This window comes from Tasmannia lanceolata, unplaced genomic scaffold (assembly GCF_043159265.1).
Source record: "Tasmannia lanceolata isolate RefF3 unplaced genomic scaffold, GAP_Taslan_0.1 ptg000003l, whole genome shotgun sequence".
Classification (NCBI taxonomy): Eukaryota; Viridiplantae; Streptophyta; class Magnoliopsida; order Canellales; family Winteraceae; genus Tasmannia; species Tasmannia lanceolata.
This window is the reverse complement of record NW_027518680.1, coordinates 3610448-3627766: the sequence shown is the minus strand read 5'-3', so window position 1 is coordinate 3627766 and position 17319 is coordinate 3610448. Positions and strand designations below refer to the sequence as shown.

Here is a 17319-nt window from a genome sequence, read left to right as displayed (position 1 = left end):
CGGGTACAGGCACCCTTTTGTTGAAGGTCGTTCGAGCTTTTCCAACGCAACCAAATAATGAAATCAAGTTAGGAAATGGAAAGTGTGGACTTTTACTTGGCCCACTTTTTGGTGCATCCAAAGGGACCCTGAAGATAATCTGGCGGGACCCATCAAACTGTTCAAGCGGTAGGGTCCACCGCTCACCATTGACGTCCTACTTATTTGACCAATATTGATGAATGTAAGCCTTTGGATCATCACCCGTAGTTATGATCGCCATATAGACTGATCAGTGTTAGATTTTCGGCCTACGGGCTCTTCAAGAGAAGCCCATCTTACTAGTTCTAGAGTTTTTATATGGTGGCAGCCTAAAAGTACAGTGGGACCCTACCTCTTTAGATGATCTAATCAATTCATTTTGTGGTCCTCAAAACAGAAATCTTCTCCATTGAATGATCCTAACCCTCCGATTTATGGAGGTTTCCATATCGACCTTTTGAACTTTGAAGAATATTTTTGAAGCTCAACCTATCTATGGTGGAGACCATAAAATGAATGGTTTAGATCATCCAGAGAAATCGGCATCACTACCTTTTTACGGTAGCAGTGCATCACAGTTCCCACATTCCTTATATATTGAATTCACTGTGACTCTTCATCTCACCCTATAGTGTAGGAAACCCATATGTGCTTCAGCTGTTTGGTTTCCCCATTTATTTCTGTTAGGTCTAAAATTGGTAACAGGTTATGGTAGGGCTGGATGGGCTGAGCTAACAAGTCACGGCTGAAGGGCTGGTGGAGTCCTGTGCTGCACAAGGGCACAGACAAGAAAGAAAAGGGTCAGAGGACCAACCCGGAGTGGTACTCCGGACGGGCGCTTCGACACTCAAGTCAGTATGAGCAGGAGTGCAGAGCAATGTCAGAGCAAAAGCTTAGAGTTTTGATTTTCAGATCCCTCACCTTAGCACAAGTGAAGGCTATTTATAGTGATTCTGAGCCACCTGTATAGGACAGGTGGTGGCCTCTGTATGGGCCAGGTCTCATACCTAAGGAGGGCAAGTGGAAGTCCCCGATTGGTCCAGGTGTCACACCTAGTAGGGTCAGGTGTTGGCCTTCCAACGGTCCTTGTGAGGGCCACGTGCCAGCAGCCAATTGGATGCTGAGTTCGGACCCATCAGTGCTGAGTCCGGATCCCATCAGTGCTGAGTCTGGACCCCATCAGTTGCCCCCTGGTTCTCCGAGTCGCGACAGCGGCCAGGGGAAGCAAGAAGAGGGTTAAAACAGCATCTGGCCGGCCTTGAGGCCTCTGGGCATCTGAGGCCGGCCTCATCTGGCGGCCAGAAGAGCTGCAGTGGCCAGGGGCCTCTGGGCGGCCTGGTCCGGTCTTGTGTTTTGACCTGAAGGAGCACGGCCGGGCAGGAGCCCCTGTGCAATCTGGTCTGATCAAAATTCGAACCAGAAGTCTGCCCGGTGAAACTCTCTGGGCGTCGTTACCGGGCAGATCTCCTGGACGGGGGGCTGGGCCGGACAGCCTCTTTGCCGCCTAGCGGACGCATCATAGCCGGTCTGGCTAAGCCTTCTGGGCGGCAAAGTCGGGCTGTTGTTTTGTCGTGTTGTGATTGCGCCATATCCTGCACGGCTCCGGCTTCGGCGTTGGACGGCCAGGCCGGACAGATATGTTGTCTTCCAGCGAACGCGCCATATCCTGTCCGGCTAAGCCTTCTGGGCGGCAAAGCCGGGCAGGTATTTTGTCGCGTTGTGATTGCGCCATATCCTGTACGGCTCCGGCTAAGGCGTTGGACGGCCAGGCCGGGCAGATATGTTGTCTTCCAGCGAACGCGTCATATCCTGTCCGGCTAAGCCTTCTGGGCGGCAAAGCCGGGCAGGTATTTTGTCGCGTTGTGATTGCGCCATATCCTGTACGGCTCCGGCTAAGGCGTTGGACGGCCAGGGCGGGCAGATATGTTGTCTTCTGGGCGTCATCACTTAGTGCTTTGGAACTTGTACCTTGCATTTAATGCGGAGCGGCACATTTAATGCGAGCGGCGCATTTAATGCAGTAGGTGACGTGGCGCACTCCGGCTGGTGGGAAAAGGGCGGGATTTTTCCCGCTCTTGCAAGCCTATATATACCAGAGTTTTTACTCTTCATTTTTCACTTTTCACATTCTCCTCTCCTTCTCTGCTGCTCGGCTAGTCGATTTTCTGCCCGCCTCGGATCAGTGAGCCCGGAGATCTTCAGTCAGCACCTCAGTTCGGTAATTTCTTTTAGCTTTTCTTTTTGTTGCTTTTTTATGTCTAGCACTAGTTCCGAGTCGGACTCCGGCTCAAAGGAGTCCGGTTCGACCAGTAGTAGTAGTGGGTCCGGGGCGTCGGAGAAGACGGGGCCGGCCTCTCCTGTAGAGGCTGGTGTTGAGGACGAGGAGGTGATAATTGTAGTAGACGAGGAGAGCGGAGAGGAAGAGATTGTGGACTTAGACACAATCCCGGTCCGTGGGGACGGACCGCACCGGGTAGATACCAGCGACGACGAAGAACATATTGAAGTTCCTCGCTTGCCGCGCGCACCCGTAGAGGTAATAGCAGAGGCACGGATGGAGGCCAACCCGCAGTACAACGTTGGGGCTCTGTACGAGGTGAATCATCTAGGCCCGAGCAAACTGCAGGCCATCCGGGGGAAATACTGTATTCCTGACCGGTACCTTTTGAGGGCGGCCGTTGAAGGGGACCGGGCCAGCAACGATAGTGCAGATCTATGCCTATACGAAGAAGCCTTACGGGCCGGGCTCAGACTTCCCCTGCATCCATTTTTTGTTGAGGTACTGAATTATTACGGGCTGGCGGTCACACAGGTCGTGCCGAACTCTTAGAGGACGCTGGTCGGCTTCCTGCACCTCTTGGCAGTTCGGGTCCGTAGGAATCCTACCCTGCCCGTCTTCAGAATGTGTGCACATCTGAAGAGGCATAAAGACGGCGGTTGGATCTACATCAGCCAACGGCCCGAGGTGAAAATGATCACTGGCATACCTACTTCCATTCACACATGGAAGAACAGGTTTTTCTATGCTTGGGACACCGAGCAGAGCTCCCACTGGCCGTTCTCGTTGGAATGGAGAACGCCGGACACCAAGAGTCTTAGTCGAAAGCCGGTCCTCAAAGGCTACGACTACATGACCTTTGTTCTGATCAAAGAAGAGCTGAAGCGCGGCCAAACAAACTGCTCGGAATTCTCCGAGGAGGCCGCCCTGGTGGAGCTCGGTGTCAGCCGTGCGACGCCGGCACGTACGTAAATATTCTTAGGCCAGCTATTATGTTTTGAACCGTTCCTTTCATTTCCTTTCTTTGTATAATTCTAACTCTGTTCTGTTTTCTCGTCCAGAAATGGTGAAGCAGATGTCCATGATGGACAGAATAAGGCAGGGCTCCCAATCGTCCCCAACGCATGATCAGCCCCAACCTAAGGGCAAGAAAAGGAAGGTGCCGGAGTCGACCCCGGCGATGGTCGCACTGGCTAATCCCCTCAAAAGTAGCCGGGCGACTCACAAGCTCGCAGTAAAGCCGAGCCGGCCAAGCCTCACCGGGCAGAGCTCAGGGTCTGCACGGGCGGTAGAGCCCCGGCACGGCGGGCCAGTTCTGGGTATGCCCGCCGCCACGGCGGCGAGAGCGGATAATGTTTTTCGTCCGAACTGGGCCGTGCAGAAAACGGACACCGGCCTGGGGGATAGCCGGGTGTCCACAGAATTGATGTTCCAGGGCGTCCTCCCGAATGACCGACGAGAAGTCGAGAAAGAGGCGCCGGAGACCTGCGCAGAGGCGATCGCCGCCGCCCTCTATCAGCTCCAAGTATATTCCAGAGATATGGCAAAGAAGAGTTATCTCTTCTCTGAGACGCTCACACAGATGCAGTCTGAGAAGGGCGAGCTCCAGAGGGACAAGGACGGACTTAGTGAAATCGTCCAGGTCAAAGAGGCCGAGTGCAACAGCCTCAAGGACGAGGTGCAAAGGGTCAAGAACCAAGCCGTCCAGGATCTCCTAACTGCGAGGGAGAGAGCCGACCAGAGGGAAAAGGCGGCTATCGAGGCGGCCGTAAAAGTGGCAGTACGGGAGGCCGAAGAGAGGAAGGACACACAGTTCTTCAACCCGGGCCTCCAAGCTTATAAGGCGGGATTCCTCCTCTGCTCTGAGCAGGTTAAGAAGGCTTACCCCGACATCTCTCTGGACGGACTGGACGTCCCGTACGCACCTCCAAAGGATGAAGAGGACGAGGAGGAAGAGGGTGAAGTGGGCTCCTCCCAACCCAACGAGGCAGAACAGGAAGTCGCTCTAGCTTCCGAGGTCACCCCTCCAACCGCCGAGGCCGGCCAGGATGCAGCCCTTACTGCAGAGGCGGTCGCTGACGAGGCGGCCGGCGGGGAGGCCTGAGTGGCCGGGCACGCCTCCAGTTCTTATTTTTGTAAATTTTCTGTAATGGCCCTAGAGGCTCAACCTTTGTAAGCCAGCTCGGCAAAAAAGAGCACTTTTGTAATACGAATACAAATTCAATTTTGTCTAACTGTCTGTACAGCTATCTTGTTTTTTGTGCGTAAGTTGTCTGTGCTTCTTCCTCATTTTTCTGCCGAGCCGGAGTGGTTAACCGGATGTCATTAGCCGGACTGATCCTCTTCTGTCTCCGAGTGTGCAAACACTTAGAATAAGAGCTAAGTCTGCAAACACTTAGGGTGTTTTTGGCGCCTGGCGCTTGCGCCGCATCCTGTCCGGCTAAGGCTGTAGACGGCTAGGCCGGACAGATGTTTTGGCGTTTAGCGGTTGTGCCATATCCTGGCCGGCTTCGGATGTAGACGCCTAGGCCGGGCAGGTCTTTGAGGAGGTCTTCACTAGGGCGGGTCCATGTGGTCGGAACTGGTCTCCACACCAAATTGGACGCGCCGGAGTGCTCCACTGCTGTTCTCTAAGTCTGCAAACACTTAGGATAAGAGCTAAGTCTGTAAACACTTAGAGTCTTTTTGGCGCCTGGTGCTTGCGCCGCATCCTGTCCGGCTAAGGCTGTATACGGCTAGGCCGGATAGATGTTTTGGCGTTTAGCGGTTGCGCCATATCCTGGCTGGCTTCGGATGTAGACGCCTAGGCCGGGCAGGTCTTTGAGGAGGTCTTCACTAGGGCGGGTCCATGTGGTCGGAACTGGTCTCCACACCAAATTGGACGCGCCGGAGTGCTCCACTGCTGTTCTCTAAGTCTGCAAACACTTAGAATAAGAGCTAAGTCTGCAAACACTTAGAGTCTTTTTGGCGCCTGGCGCTTGCGCCGCATCCTGTCCGGCTAAGGCTGTAGACGGCTAGGCCGGACAGATGTTTTGGCGTTTAGCGGTTGCGCCATATCCTGGCCGGCTTCGGATGTAGACGCCTAGGCCGGGCAGGTCTTTGAGGAGGTCTTCACTAGGGCGGGTCCATGTGGTCGGAACTGGTCTCCACACCAAATTGGACGCGCCGGAGTGCTCCACTGCTGTTCTCTAAGTCTGCAAACACTTAGAATAAGAGCTAAGTCTGCAAACACTTAGAGTCTTTTTGGCGCTTGGCGCTTGCGCCGCATCCTGTCCGGCTAAGGCTGTAGACGGCTAGGCCGGACAGATGTTTTGGCGTTTAGCGGTTGCGCCATATCCTGGCCGGCTTCGGATGTAGACGCCTAGGCCGGGCAGGTCTTTGAGGAGGTCTTCACTAGGGCGGTCCATGTGGTCGGAACTGGTCTCCACACCAAATTGGACGCGCCGGAGTGCTCCACTGCTGTTCTCTAAGTCTGCAAACACTTAAAATAAGAGCTAAGTCTGCAAACACTTAGAGTCTTTTTGGCGCCTGGCGCTTGCGCCGCATCCTGTCCGGCTAAGGCTGTAGACGGCTAGGCCGGACAGATGTTTTGGCGTTTAGCGGTTGCGCCATATCCTGGCCGGCTTCGGATGTAGACGCCTAGGCCGGGCAGGTCTTTGAGGAGGTCTTCACTAGGGCGGTCCATGTGGTCGGAACTGGTCTCCACACCAAATTGGACGCGCCAGAGTGCTCCACTGCTGTTCTCTAAGTCTGCAAACACTTAAAATAAGAGCTAAGTCTGCAAACACTTAGAGTCTTTTTGGCGCCTGGCGCTTGCGCCGCATCCTGTCCGGCTAAGGCTGTAGACGGCTAGGCCGGACAGATGTTTTGGCGTTTAGCGGTTGCGCCATATCCTGGCCGGCTTCGGATGTAGACGCCTAGGCCGGGCAGGTCTTTGAGGAGGTCTTCACTAGGGCGGGTCCATGTGGTCGGAACTGGTCTCCACACCAAATTGGACGCGCCGGAGTGCTCCACTGCTGTTCTCTAAGTCTGCAAACACTTAGAATAAGAGCTAAGTCTGCAAACACTTAGAGTCTTTTTTGGAGGAGTTGGCATATATTAGTGACTCAAAAGTGAGGGACACAGTTTAGTGACAACTCCACTTTATTTCTTTTTAAACTTTCATTACAGAGACTTTTTACAGGCCTTCAAAGGCAAAGGCAAAAGAAAAAGACTATTGATAATATATTCGAAGATTTCTGGAATTCCAGGCGTGCGGCAGCAGCTGCTCGTCAAGTGTATCTAGGCGGTAGCTTCCTGGACGGATGACCTCTTTGACTCGGTACGGCCCTTCCCAAGTCGGGGAGAGTTTGCCCGCCTTTCTTGGCTGGGAGACGGTCGCTTTCCTCAAAACCAGGTCGCCTGTGCAGAACTCCCTTGGTCGGATCTTCGTGTCATGATATCTAGACACCTTTTGCTTATACGCTGCGGCCCTGATCTGTGACTCCTCACGGACCTCTTCAAGCAAGTCGAGGTTGGCACGGAGCCCGTTCCCGTTAAGCTGTTCGTTGAAGTGAACTATTCTTGGTGAAGGAACGCCGATGTCAACCGGGATCACAGCCTCTGTTCCGAAGGAGAGATTGAAAGGCGACTCACCCGTTGCAGTGCGTGGGGTAGTCCGATACGCCTAGAGCACATGGTACAGCTCGTCCGCCCAGCGTCCGGCCTTATCATCCAGTCTCTTCTTTATCCCCTGCAGCAGAGTCCTGTTCGTCACTTCAGTCTGCCCATTGGTCTGAGGGTGTGCCACTGAAGTGAACCTTTGCTCAATCTTTAGATCCGCACAAAACTTTCTGAAATTTCTCGAGTCAAACTGTTTGCCATTGTCCGTTATGAGGACCCGGGGTATCCCAAATCTGCACACCACTGATTTTCAGAAAAAGTTCTGGACGTTCTGCTCGGTGATCTTGGCCAGGGGTTCAGCTTCTACCCACTTCGTAAAGTAGTCGATGGCGACAACGACGAACTCACGGCCTCCGGAGGCCGGCGGAAAAGGACCTAAGATGTCCATTCCCCAAATAGCAAAAGGGAGAGGGCTGATGATTGGAGCCATCGGCACGGCAGGCTGGTGAAAGGCGGGAGAAAATTTCTGACATTTCTCGCACTTCTTCACAAGGCTCAGTGCATCTTGTCTCAATGTAGGCCAGTACAGGCCTCTGAGAAGGACTTTGATGGCCAGGGCCTTGCCCCCAAGGTGCTCTCCGCAAATCCCCTCATGGGTCTCTCGCAGGGCATACAGGGCGTCGGTGGGCCGAAGACACTTCAAGTACGGGAGGGTGTAAGATCTCTTGTATAGAGTCTCGCCGTCAAATGAAAACCTTGCTGCTCGCTGTACGACTTTTCTGGCCTCTTTTTTCTCCCCGGGGAGTTCTCCGCTGCGCAGATATCTGATGATCTCATCCATCCAGCACGGCTCGTCGTCGATCTGCATTACTACGACGGGCTGGTCATCAATACTGGAGGTCTTTAGGAACTCCATACGGATTTCTTTGAAAGTGGTGTAGCCTGAAGCCGCCAGTTTTGAGAGCACATCAGCCTTTGTATTTTCAGCCCGGGGGACTCTGATGAGCTCAAAACTTTCGAACTTGCCGGCCAGAACACGGACCTTTCGCAGATATTTGATCATTCGCTCTTCACGGGCTTCATATACTCCTTGAGCCTGACATACGACTAGCTGCGAATCACAGTACGCTTTCAGCTTCTGAGCGCGGGCCTGAGCGGCGAGGTTCATTCCGGCGATGAGGGCTTCGTACTCTGCCTCATTGTTTGACGCACGGAATCCAAACCTCAGGGCATAATTCAGGACGAAATCATGTGGTCCTGTAAGAACAAGCCCGGCACCGCTGCCACTTTTATTTGAAGATCCGTCGACATGCACCTCCCAGAGCGGCTCTTCAGAACACGGAAGTGGACTGGTCGGGGGAGGTGCATCCTCGGGCCCTGTAAGCGGGACCGCTTCGGCTTCGACCTGATGCTCGGGTATAGCCGGTTCTGCTGCTGTAGGAAGTGTTGCTTCTGCCCCGGGGTTCGAATCTGGCATGGTACATTCAGCTATGAAATCCGCAAGCACCTGGGCTTTGATTGCAGGCCTGGGCAGATATTTGATGTCAAATTCGCTGAGCTCTACGGCCCACTTCACAAGACGACCTGAAGTGTCTGGGCGGTGGAGGATCTGCCTCAGGGGCTGTCCTGTCAGGACTTTGATCGTATGCGCCTGGAAATACGGCCTTAATTTTCTGGCCGCCATAACGAGGGCGTATACGAGCTTCTCGACCCGCTGATATTTTGTCTCTGCATCATGGAGGACCTTACTGACATAGTAGATCGGCTTTTGCTGGTGGTACTCCTCTCTGATCAGTACTGCTGCGACTGCCAAAGGTCCCGCTGAGAGATACAGAATCAGCTCTTCTCCTGGCTCTGGCTTTGACAGCAACGGGGGAGAGGACAAGTACTGTTTCAGCTCCTCAAACGCCGCTTGGCACTCCGGAGTCCAGGGCGCGGTTTTTATACCCTTGACTGCGTTGAAGAACGGAAGACATCTTTCTGCGGACTTAGAGATGAACCGCCCCAGGGCAGCCACTAGTCCGGTCAGGCGCTGTACCTCTCTGATAGTTCTGGGTGGAGTCAGCTCCATCACCGCCTTGATTTTTTCAGGATTCGCTTCTATCCCTCTCTGGCTTACAATGAAGCCCAGAAACTTGCCCGCTCCGACGCCGAACGTACACTTGGTCGGATTGAGCTTCATGTTGTGGTCCCTCAAGACCTGAAATGCTTCTTCGAGGTCGGCAACATGATTACAGGCAGCTCTGCTCTTGACCAGCATATCGTCCACGTAGACTTCCATATTGCGGCCGATTTGCTCTTTGAACAATCTGTTGACGAGCCGCTGGTAGGTGGCCCCTGCGTTCTTCAGTCCGAAAGGCATAACTCGATAGCAATAAGTCCCCCGATCGGTTACAAAGGATGTCTTCGGAATGTCGGGCTCATGCATTCTGATATGATTATATCCTGAGAAGGCGTCCATGAAGCTTAACAGCTCGTGACCTGCGGTAGCGTCGATGAGCTGATCAATCTTTGGGAGCGGGTAGCTGTCCTTAGGGCAGGCCTTGTTCAGGTCTGTAAAATCTATGCACGTCCTCCACTTCCCATTAGACTTCTTCACCATCACAACATTCGCGAGCCAGTCCGGATACTGGATCTCGCGAATGAAGTCGGCCTTCAGAAGCCTTTCCACCTCTTATCTGATGGCCCTTCGCCTCTCTGGTGCAAAGTGCCTCCTCTTCTGCTTCACGGGCTTGCAGGTCTGATCAACCCCGAGCTCATGGGTGCTAATTGCAGGGTCGATGCCGGGCATGTCTGAAGGAGCCCAGGCAAAGACGTCTGCATTGGCTCTGAGGAACTGAACGAGATCCTGCTGCGCGGCCTCTGGCAGGGCAGAGCCGATCTGAACAACCCTCTGGTCATCGCCGCTATATAACGGGACAGATATGACGTCCTCGGCCGGCTCGTTTACTGTGATCTGGGTTTCATTCCTTAGATCAAACAGCTCGATCGACAGAGATTCGAACGCATTCTTTCCTTTCAGTGCCGCTGCATAGCACTGCCTTGACTGGGGCTGGTCCCCTCTGACTTCCCCTACACCCCCTGGTGTACTGAACTTCATCTTCTGATGATAGGCGGAAGGAACGGCTCGGAGGAGATTCTGGCCGGGGCGGCCCAAGATAGCATTGTAGGCTGACTTGGCCTTTACCACCAAGAAGTTTACCATGGTGACGGATTGGCAGGGCGGCTCCCCGATAAGGACTGGAAGCTCGATCTGCCCTTCGACTTTGACAACCTCTCCGGAGAACCCGAACAGATCCGAGTTGGCCGGCTTCAGGCGGTCGGTTCCGATCAGCATCTGCTTGAAAGCGTGATAATAGAGGATGTCCGCGGAACTCCCCTTGTCGACCAAGATCTTCTTCATTTCCCAGTTGGCCACCAGCATGGTGATGACCAGGGCATCATCATGCGGGAGGATCAGGCCATCGAGATCTGCATCTGAAAAAGATATCTCGTTCTCTAGCCTGGCCTTCTTGCTGCAGGTATGGACGGCGTTCACCTGCCGGGCATATGTCCTGCGGGCTGATGAAGAGGTTCCTCCCGCGGTCGGCCCTCCTGAAATGGTACCAATAACACCATGAGGTTGAGGTTGAGGTACCTGAGGAGGGGGGCTGGCCGGGGCCGGAGCTTGGATGCGGTCGCCTAGAGGTTGAGCGCCGCGAGGGCTTCGGCTTTTCCTTGCGTTCACTATTGTTGTCATCATTCTTCAAGTACCTTCCGAGGTACCCACGGCTGATTAACTGCTCGATCTCCTCCTTCAGATGAAGGCACGCGTTGGTGTCGTGGCCGTGGTCCTTGTGGAACCTGCAGTACTGAGACATGTTTTTCTTCGTCGATGAGCTCTGCCTCTCCGGCCAACGGATGAAATCCTCCTTCCGAATGGCTGCCAGGATTTGTGCTCTGGACGCGGTCAGCCGCGTGTAATGCTCTCTCGCTTGGGGGCTTCTCCCCTTTCGAGAAGGGCTTCTCTCCCTGCGGGGAGGGCTTCTTTCCTTCTTCTGAGACTTATCATCCCTACACTGCTTGGTAGGGTTCTTCTCCTCGGGCCTTCTCCTGCCAGCGGAGTCCAGGGCGGCGAGAGTTTCCTCCACCGAGATGTACTCCTCCGCCCCGGCCATCAGGTCTGCGAGAGACTGCGGGTTGCGCCGAGCCACTGCCCGTCTGAAATCAGTTGATCGGGCGCCGGCCAGAAGGGCGTTCGTGGCCGCAGAGGGATCCAGGTTAGGGACCTGGAGAGCTTCCCTGTTAAAGCGACCAACGAACACTTTCAAGGCCTCATCTTCTCCCTGCCTGAGGGCCATCAGCGAAGCCGTCGTCTTCATGGGTCTCCTGCTGCTCATGAAATGGCGGGCCAGGTTATCCCCAAAATCATCAAAATTGTCCACGGACCTGGGCTTAAGCCGCGAGTACCAGTCCCGCGCTGCTCCCGTTAACGTGGTGGGGAATGCCCGGCAAAGGAATCCATCCGACGCCCCGTGGAGAAGCATTGTGGTCCTGTGGGACATGATCCCGCGAGAGGGGCGTGGGGCGCGAGCCGCCGCTCTCTCTCTCTTGGTCTCTCGTATCCACGCGATTGGCGTGTGCATTTTAATATTGATTTGAATTCGTCTTTTATGTGAACTTGGGATCACTAAGGCAATCCGAATTCCACACGAAAGAGACTGACAGAGTCGCCACCTAGATGTGGGATCTAGGACCCGTAATTAACCAGAAATCTAGACTCGCTACCTGGTTACGAGAATGGAAGGTATGGGGAGTTATCCACCACATGCACCATTCTTGCCCGATAATCGGTCTTCGATTCCAAAAGCTAACTCTTTTAAATTTATTTTAAATGGCTCATTCAACTCTATGTTAATGTGCGAACTAAGTGACATGCATCCTATGATCTAATTTCAATGTGAATCCTAAATGTGTATCTTGATTTATTAATTTGTCTGGATTCAATCTAAGTGAAAGTTCTCCTAAAATTCTAATTTCATGGAAAGTCCTAAGTGATTTGATTAAGCATTTACAAGAAAATTAATATACAAAACACCACAATTTGTTTGTGGTGCCGACTCGCGGGTGGTATGCCATCAGACATCCAAGCTGCCTACGTACCCAAGCCTCACTGGGATCAGAGTCGACGTAGTTCGGTGCACCTAAGCTAAGCTACATATGCCTAACTCAACTAAGACACCGACCTAGACGGGATTGACTGTTTCAACAGTTTTAAGAGAAGTTATTTAATTCAAGTTGAGGATTTTATTATCTTAGGATTTCATCTAAGATGCTATATGATTCTTATCTGAATGCAAGTTGTCCCTTAGACTAATGCAGGTTTGCCTACATCCTAGTTTACTAGGCTTGTCCTAGGGAAAGATTGGGTGACTAGTGTAACTAGACCTATGGCACGGTTGCTATACATAGCAAACGTCCGTGATGAGGCTGGACTCCTAACTCTAGGACTCCCTAAAACCTAAGACTCCCTAAAACTTAGGACACGACACGACACCGGTGTTCCTAAATTGGGCTCTAAGGGTCCTTACGACGGAAACCATAATCCAATGGTTCCGAGAGACACGAGATGAATCGAGATGATGAATAGTGTGAGGGAATGGGAAAGATAGAGAAAGGTGCGACTGAACTTGGGAGTGCCAAATTGCCTACGTACCCCGTGATGGGGATCAAGCCACACGTAGTTCCACTGGGGAGGTTGCTTGGATTTTGGAAAACAGGTTTGGTATTTGGATCAGGAATCGGGTTTGTATTTGAGCATTGGACTTGAGATTCAAAAACATTGATATAACAATGGGATTTTGGAATTGGGAATTTGCATCAAAGAATTGAGCATATTGGAATCATCAAGGGTTTGAATTTTCGGAATTCAAAGTGGGCGGGCTTATGAGATTCGGCCAAATGGATTCAGACATGCGACTCGGATTGTGTTGGGATATGACTTGGTTGGATTGGGTTAATGGTTAGGGTCAAGTGAGTCGGGTCTAAGTTAGGAGCAAACCCGAGACTAGCCATGGTCTAACTAGGAGGAAGCAGGGTACAAACCAGGGTGCGGACCAGGGTGCACCAGGGTGCGAACCAGCAGGGAACCAGGGTGCGAACCAGCAGGGAACCAGGGTGCGAACCAGCAGGGGAACCAGGGTGCAACCAGCAGGGAACCTGGGTGCAACCAGCAGCGAACCTGGGTGCAACCAGGGTCTAACCAGAGTGCGAACCAGCAGGGAACCAGGGTGCGAACCAATATCGAACCAGGGTGCGAACCAGTAGGGAACCTGGGTGCAACCAGCAGCGAACCTGGGTGCGAACCAGCAGGGAACCAGGGTGCGAACCAGCAGGGGAACCAGGGTGCAACCAGGAGGGAACCTGGGTGCAACCAGCAGCGAACCTGGGTGCAACCAGGGTCTAACCAGAGTGCGAACCAGCAGGGAACCAGGGTGCGAACCAATATCGAACCAGGGTGCGAACCAGTAGGGAACCAGGGTGCAACCAGCAGGGAACCAGGGTGCAACCAGTAGGGAACCAGGGTGCAACCAGCAGGGGAACCAGGGTGCGAATCAGTAGGGAACCAGGGTGCAACCAGCATCGAACCTGGGTGCAACCAGCAGCGAACCTGGGTGCAACCAGGGTCTAACCAGAGGCTAACCAGGGGGAAAACGGACCCTACATGCTTCCTAACATGGTTTTTCTTTTAAAGTAAAAGATATGCATGAAAACAGACCCTACATAGAATTGAAATAAATGCCTACCTCTTTGGAAACCCACTTTGTGTTTGATTTTTCTTTGATGTTAATTCCTTGAAGATGATTCCTTGCTTGATAATGACTGCTTTTGATATATATCACCCAACGTATAAAATCACCCGATCCGGCAAGGATGGCCGAACCCTTGAAGAGATGAGGGAGAGGGATGAATTTTCTAAGAGAGGGGTTCTTTTTTCTTCTCTTGGATGGTGGGATGAGAGGGTATTTATAGGAGAATGGGATAGGAGGTTAGGTGAGGTTAGGTGGTTTTGGATGGTTAGGATGAGAGGATGAGGTTAGGTAAGGTTAGGTGGGGTTAGGTAAGGTTAGGTGAGGTTAGGTGAGGTTTGGATGGTTAGGATGAGAGGAGAGGTTATGTGAGGTTAGGTGAGGTTTGGATGGTTATGATGGGAGGAGAGGTTAGGTGAGGTTAGGTGAGGTTTGAATGGTTAGGATGAGAGGAGAGGTTAGGTGGTTTTGGATGGTTAGACCCAGGTCATGATCTGCCATTGATCTAACGATTTACGGAAATCGGGTCTCGGAATGGAATCAGGGTCCGGGCTATGAAGTGACCCTAGCTTATTTTGTCCCGATTGATGATCCGTAAAGTCAGATCAAGATATTAATGACCTAAAACATATAAATCAATGATAGATGGGGTTCTCACATGGATTTAACACACTAATTTATTTGTTGATTAAAACAAAACAAAATGGGGTGTCTACAGATGCCCCTCTTTGGTAGAGATGACGTAGTCATTGAATACCAAAGTTAAAAATGACAGAACCATTTTGCGTAGTTTTAATCGACAAAGGACTCTCTAGACACAACGCACCTTAACATAATGCAAAACCTTAGATGAAACCCTAGAACTTGAATAATAATAAAAACTCGATGCGGCGCCGTTCACAAACGGGCAATTAGAGAATGAGATATCATTTTCGAATGGATTCTGAAGGGAAAGGACAAAGATCGCTCTCAAACAGTTTTTAGAAGGAGATGAGACGCCGCTCACAAGCGGGTTCAACGAGGATAAGAAGCATTCCCAAATGGACTTGGATAATGAGGCACCGTTCACAAACGGCCTCAAGGAGGATAGAAAACCATTCACAAATGGACTCGAGAAAAGAGGCACCGTTCACAAACGGGCTCAAGGAGAAGACAAGACCATTCACAAATGGACTCGAGAAATGAGGCACCGTTCACAAACGGGCTCAAGGAGGACGATACCATTCACAAATGGATTCGAGAAAAGAGGCACCGTTCACAAACGGGCTCAAGGAGAAGACAAGACCATTCACAAATGGACTCGAGAATTGAGGCACCGTTCACAAACGGGCTCAAGGAGGACGATACCATTCACAAATGGATTCGAGAAAAGAGGCACCATTCACAAACGGGCTCAAGGATAAGACAAGACCATTCACAAATGGACTCGAGAAATGAGGCACCATTCACAAACAGGCTCAAGGAGAAGACGAGACCATTCACAAATGGACTCGAGAAATGAGGCACCGTTCACAAACGGGCTCAAGGAGAAGACGAGACCATTCACAAATGGATTCGAGAAATGAGGCACCGTTCACAAACGGGCTCAAGGAGAAGACAAGACCATTCACAAATGGATTCGAGAAATGAGGCACCGTTCACAAACGGGCTCAAGGAGAAGACAAGACCATTCACAAATGGACTCGAGAAATGAGGCACCGTTCACAAACGGGCTCAAAGAGGACACGAGACCATTCACAAATGGACTCAGAAAATGAGGCACCGTTCACAAACGGGCTCAAGGAGAAGATGAGACCATTCACAAATGGACTCAGAGAATGAGACACCTGTTCACAAACGGGTTCGAAGAGAAGACGAGACCATTCACAAATGGACTCGAGAAATGAGGCACCGTTCACAAACGGGCTCGAAGAATTTAGGGATTTTTTTATGAACTTGAATTTGACGTAGGAATGGATTTTTATTTTTATTTTTAAATTAAGGATTTGGATTTGATAAATTTTTTTATTTTTGGAAAATGAGGTACCGTCCGCAAACGGGCTCAAGGAGAAGATGAGACCATTCACAAATGGCCTCGAGAAAAGAGGCACCGTTCACAAACGAGCTCAAAGAGGACATGAGACCATTCACAAATGGACTCAGAGAATGAGAAACATGTTCACAAACGGGTTCAAGGAGAAGACGAGACCATCCCCAAATGGCCTCGAGAAAAGAGGCACCGTTCACAAACGGGCTCAAAGAGGGCATGAGATTTTTCATGAACTTGAATTTGACGTAAGATTGGATTTGTTTGAATCGGGGATTGGTTTTGATGAATTTTTTATTTTTGGGAAATGAGGTACCGTCCGCAAACGGGCTCAAGGAGAAGACGAGACCATTCACAAACGGCCTCGAGAAATGAGGCACCTTTCACAGAAGGGCTCAAAGAGGACATGAGATTTTTCATGAACTTGAATTTGACGTAAGATTGGATTTGTTTGAATCGGGGATTGGATTTGATGAATTTTTATTTTTGGGAAATGAGGTACCGTCCGCAAACGGGCTCAAGGAGAAGACGAGACCATTCACAAATGGGCTCGAGAAATGAGGCACCGTTCACAAACGGGCTCGACGACACAAGATAGCTTTGATTGATGAATTCAACAATGAAAAATTTAGAGATTTTTATGAATTTGAATTTGACGTAGGATTGGATTTTTTGAATTGGGGATTGGATTTGATGAATTTTTGATTTTTTGAGAAATGAGGCACCGTCCACAAACGGGCTCAAGGAGGACATGAGACCATTCATAAATGAACTCAGAAAATGAGGCACCGTTCACAAATGGGCTCAAGGAGAAGACGAAACCATTCACAAATGGACTCGAGAGATGAGGCACCGTTCACAAACGGGCTCAAGGAGAAGACGAGGCCATTTGCAAATGGGCTCGAGAAAAGAGGTACCGTTCACAAACGGGCTCGAAGAATTTAGAGATTTTCCATGAACTTGAATTTGACGTAAGATTGGATTTGATGAATTTTTTATTTTTTTGAACTCAATGAAATCGGGGATATTATGGATCGTGCCCGACAAAGATGTTGGAAACTAGGACTTTGACGAATGATGAAACGGCAAACCTTTGGAACGAAGAACCATTACTAGCAAGAATGGATTAGGAACATTTTTATGAAACTTCAACAAGATTTTTCTCAAAGAGACTGCTGGTCTTGTCTTCTGGGGATTTTGATAACTGAAACCTTGAACAAGACATTTGAGATTGGTAATTTAGAACAACGACTCTCTTGGATATTAACATGGAAAAGCGGGATCTGCTTCTTGACAGGTGTTTAGATAAACATTTCTTGACCAGGATAACTAACCGGAAGGGAATTATGAATTTGAATGGTTCATCTTTCTGAGAAATTGGCTCAACCACCATTGCATCTGAGGTTCTTCCAAGCTTAAGGTGCCTTCCTGGGGTATGATCTTTTTACGGAAGCTGGGCTTTCTGATGTTTCTACTTCTGAATTTTTCTGAGCTGATCTTCTTTGAAATGAAGTTGTTTGACTAAATTCTCGAGCTCTTTCAGGTATAATTGCAGGGAGCTGCCTAGGCCTGGCCTCCTTCACCAAGACAGTTACATCATTTGG

At 50.9% G+C, this 17319-nt stretch overlaps 1 protein-coding gene across 1 annotated transcript in view; it reads left to right on the top strand.

Annotated features, from left to right (window-relative positions):
• LOC143848058 (F-box protein At3g58530-like) overlaps positions 1-17319 on the top strand; it is a 90862-nt gene that overhangs the window by 36474 nt on the left and 37069 nt on the right. The window lies entirely within an intron of this gene.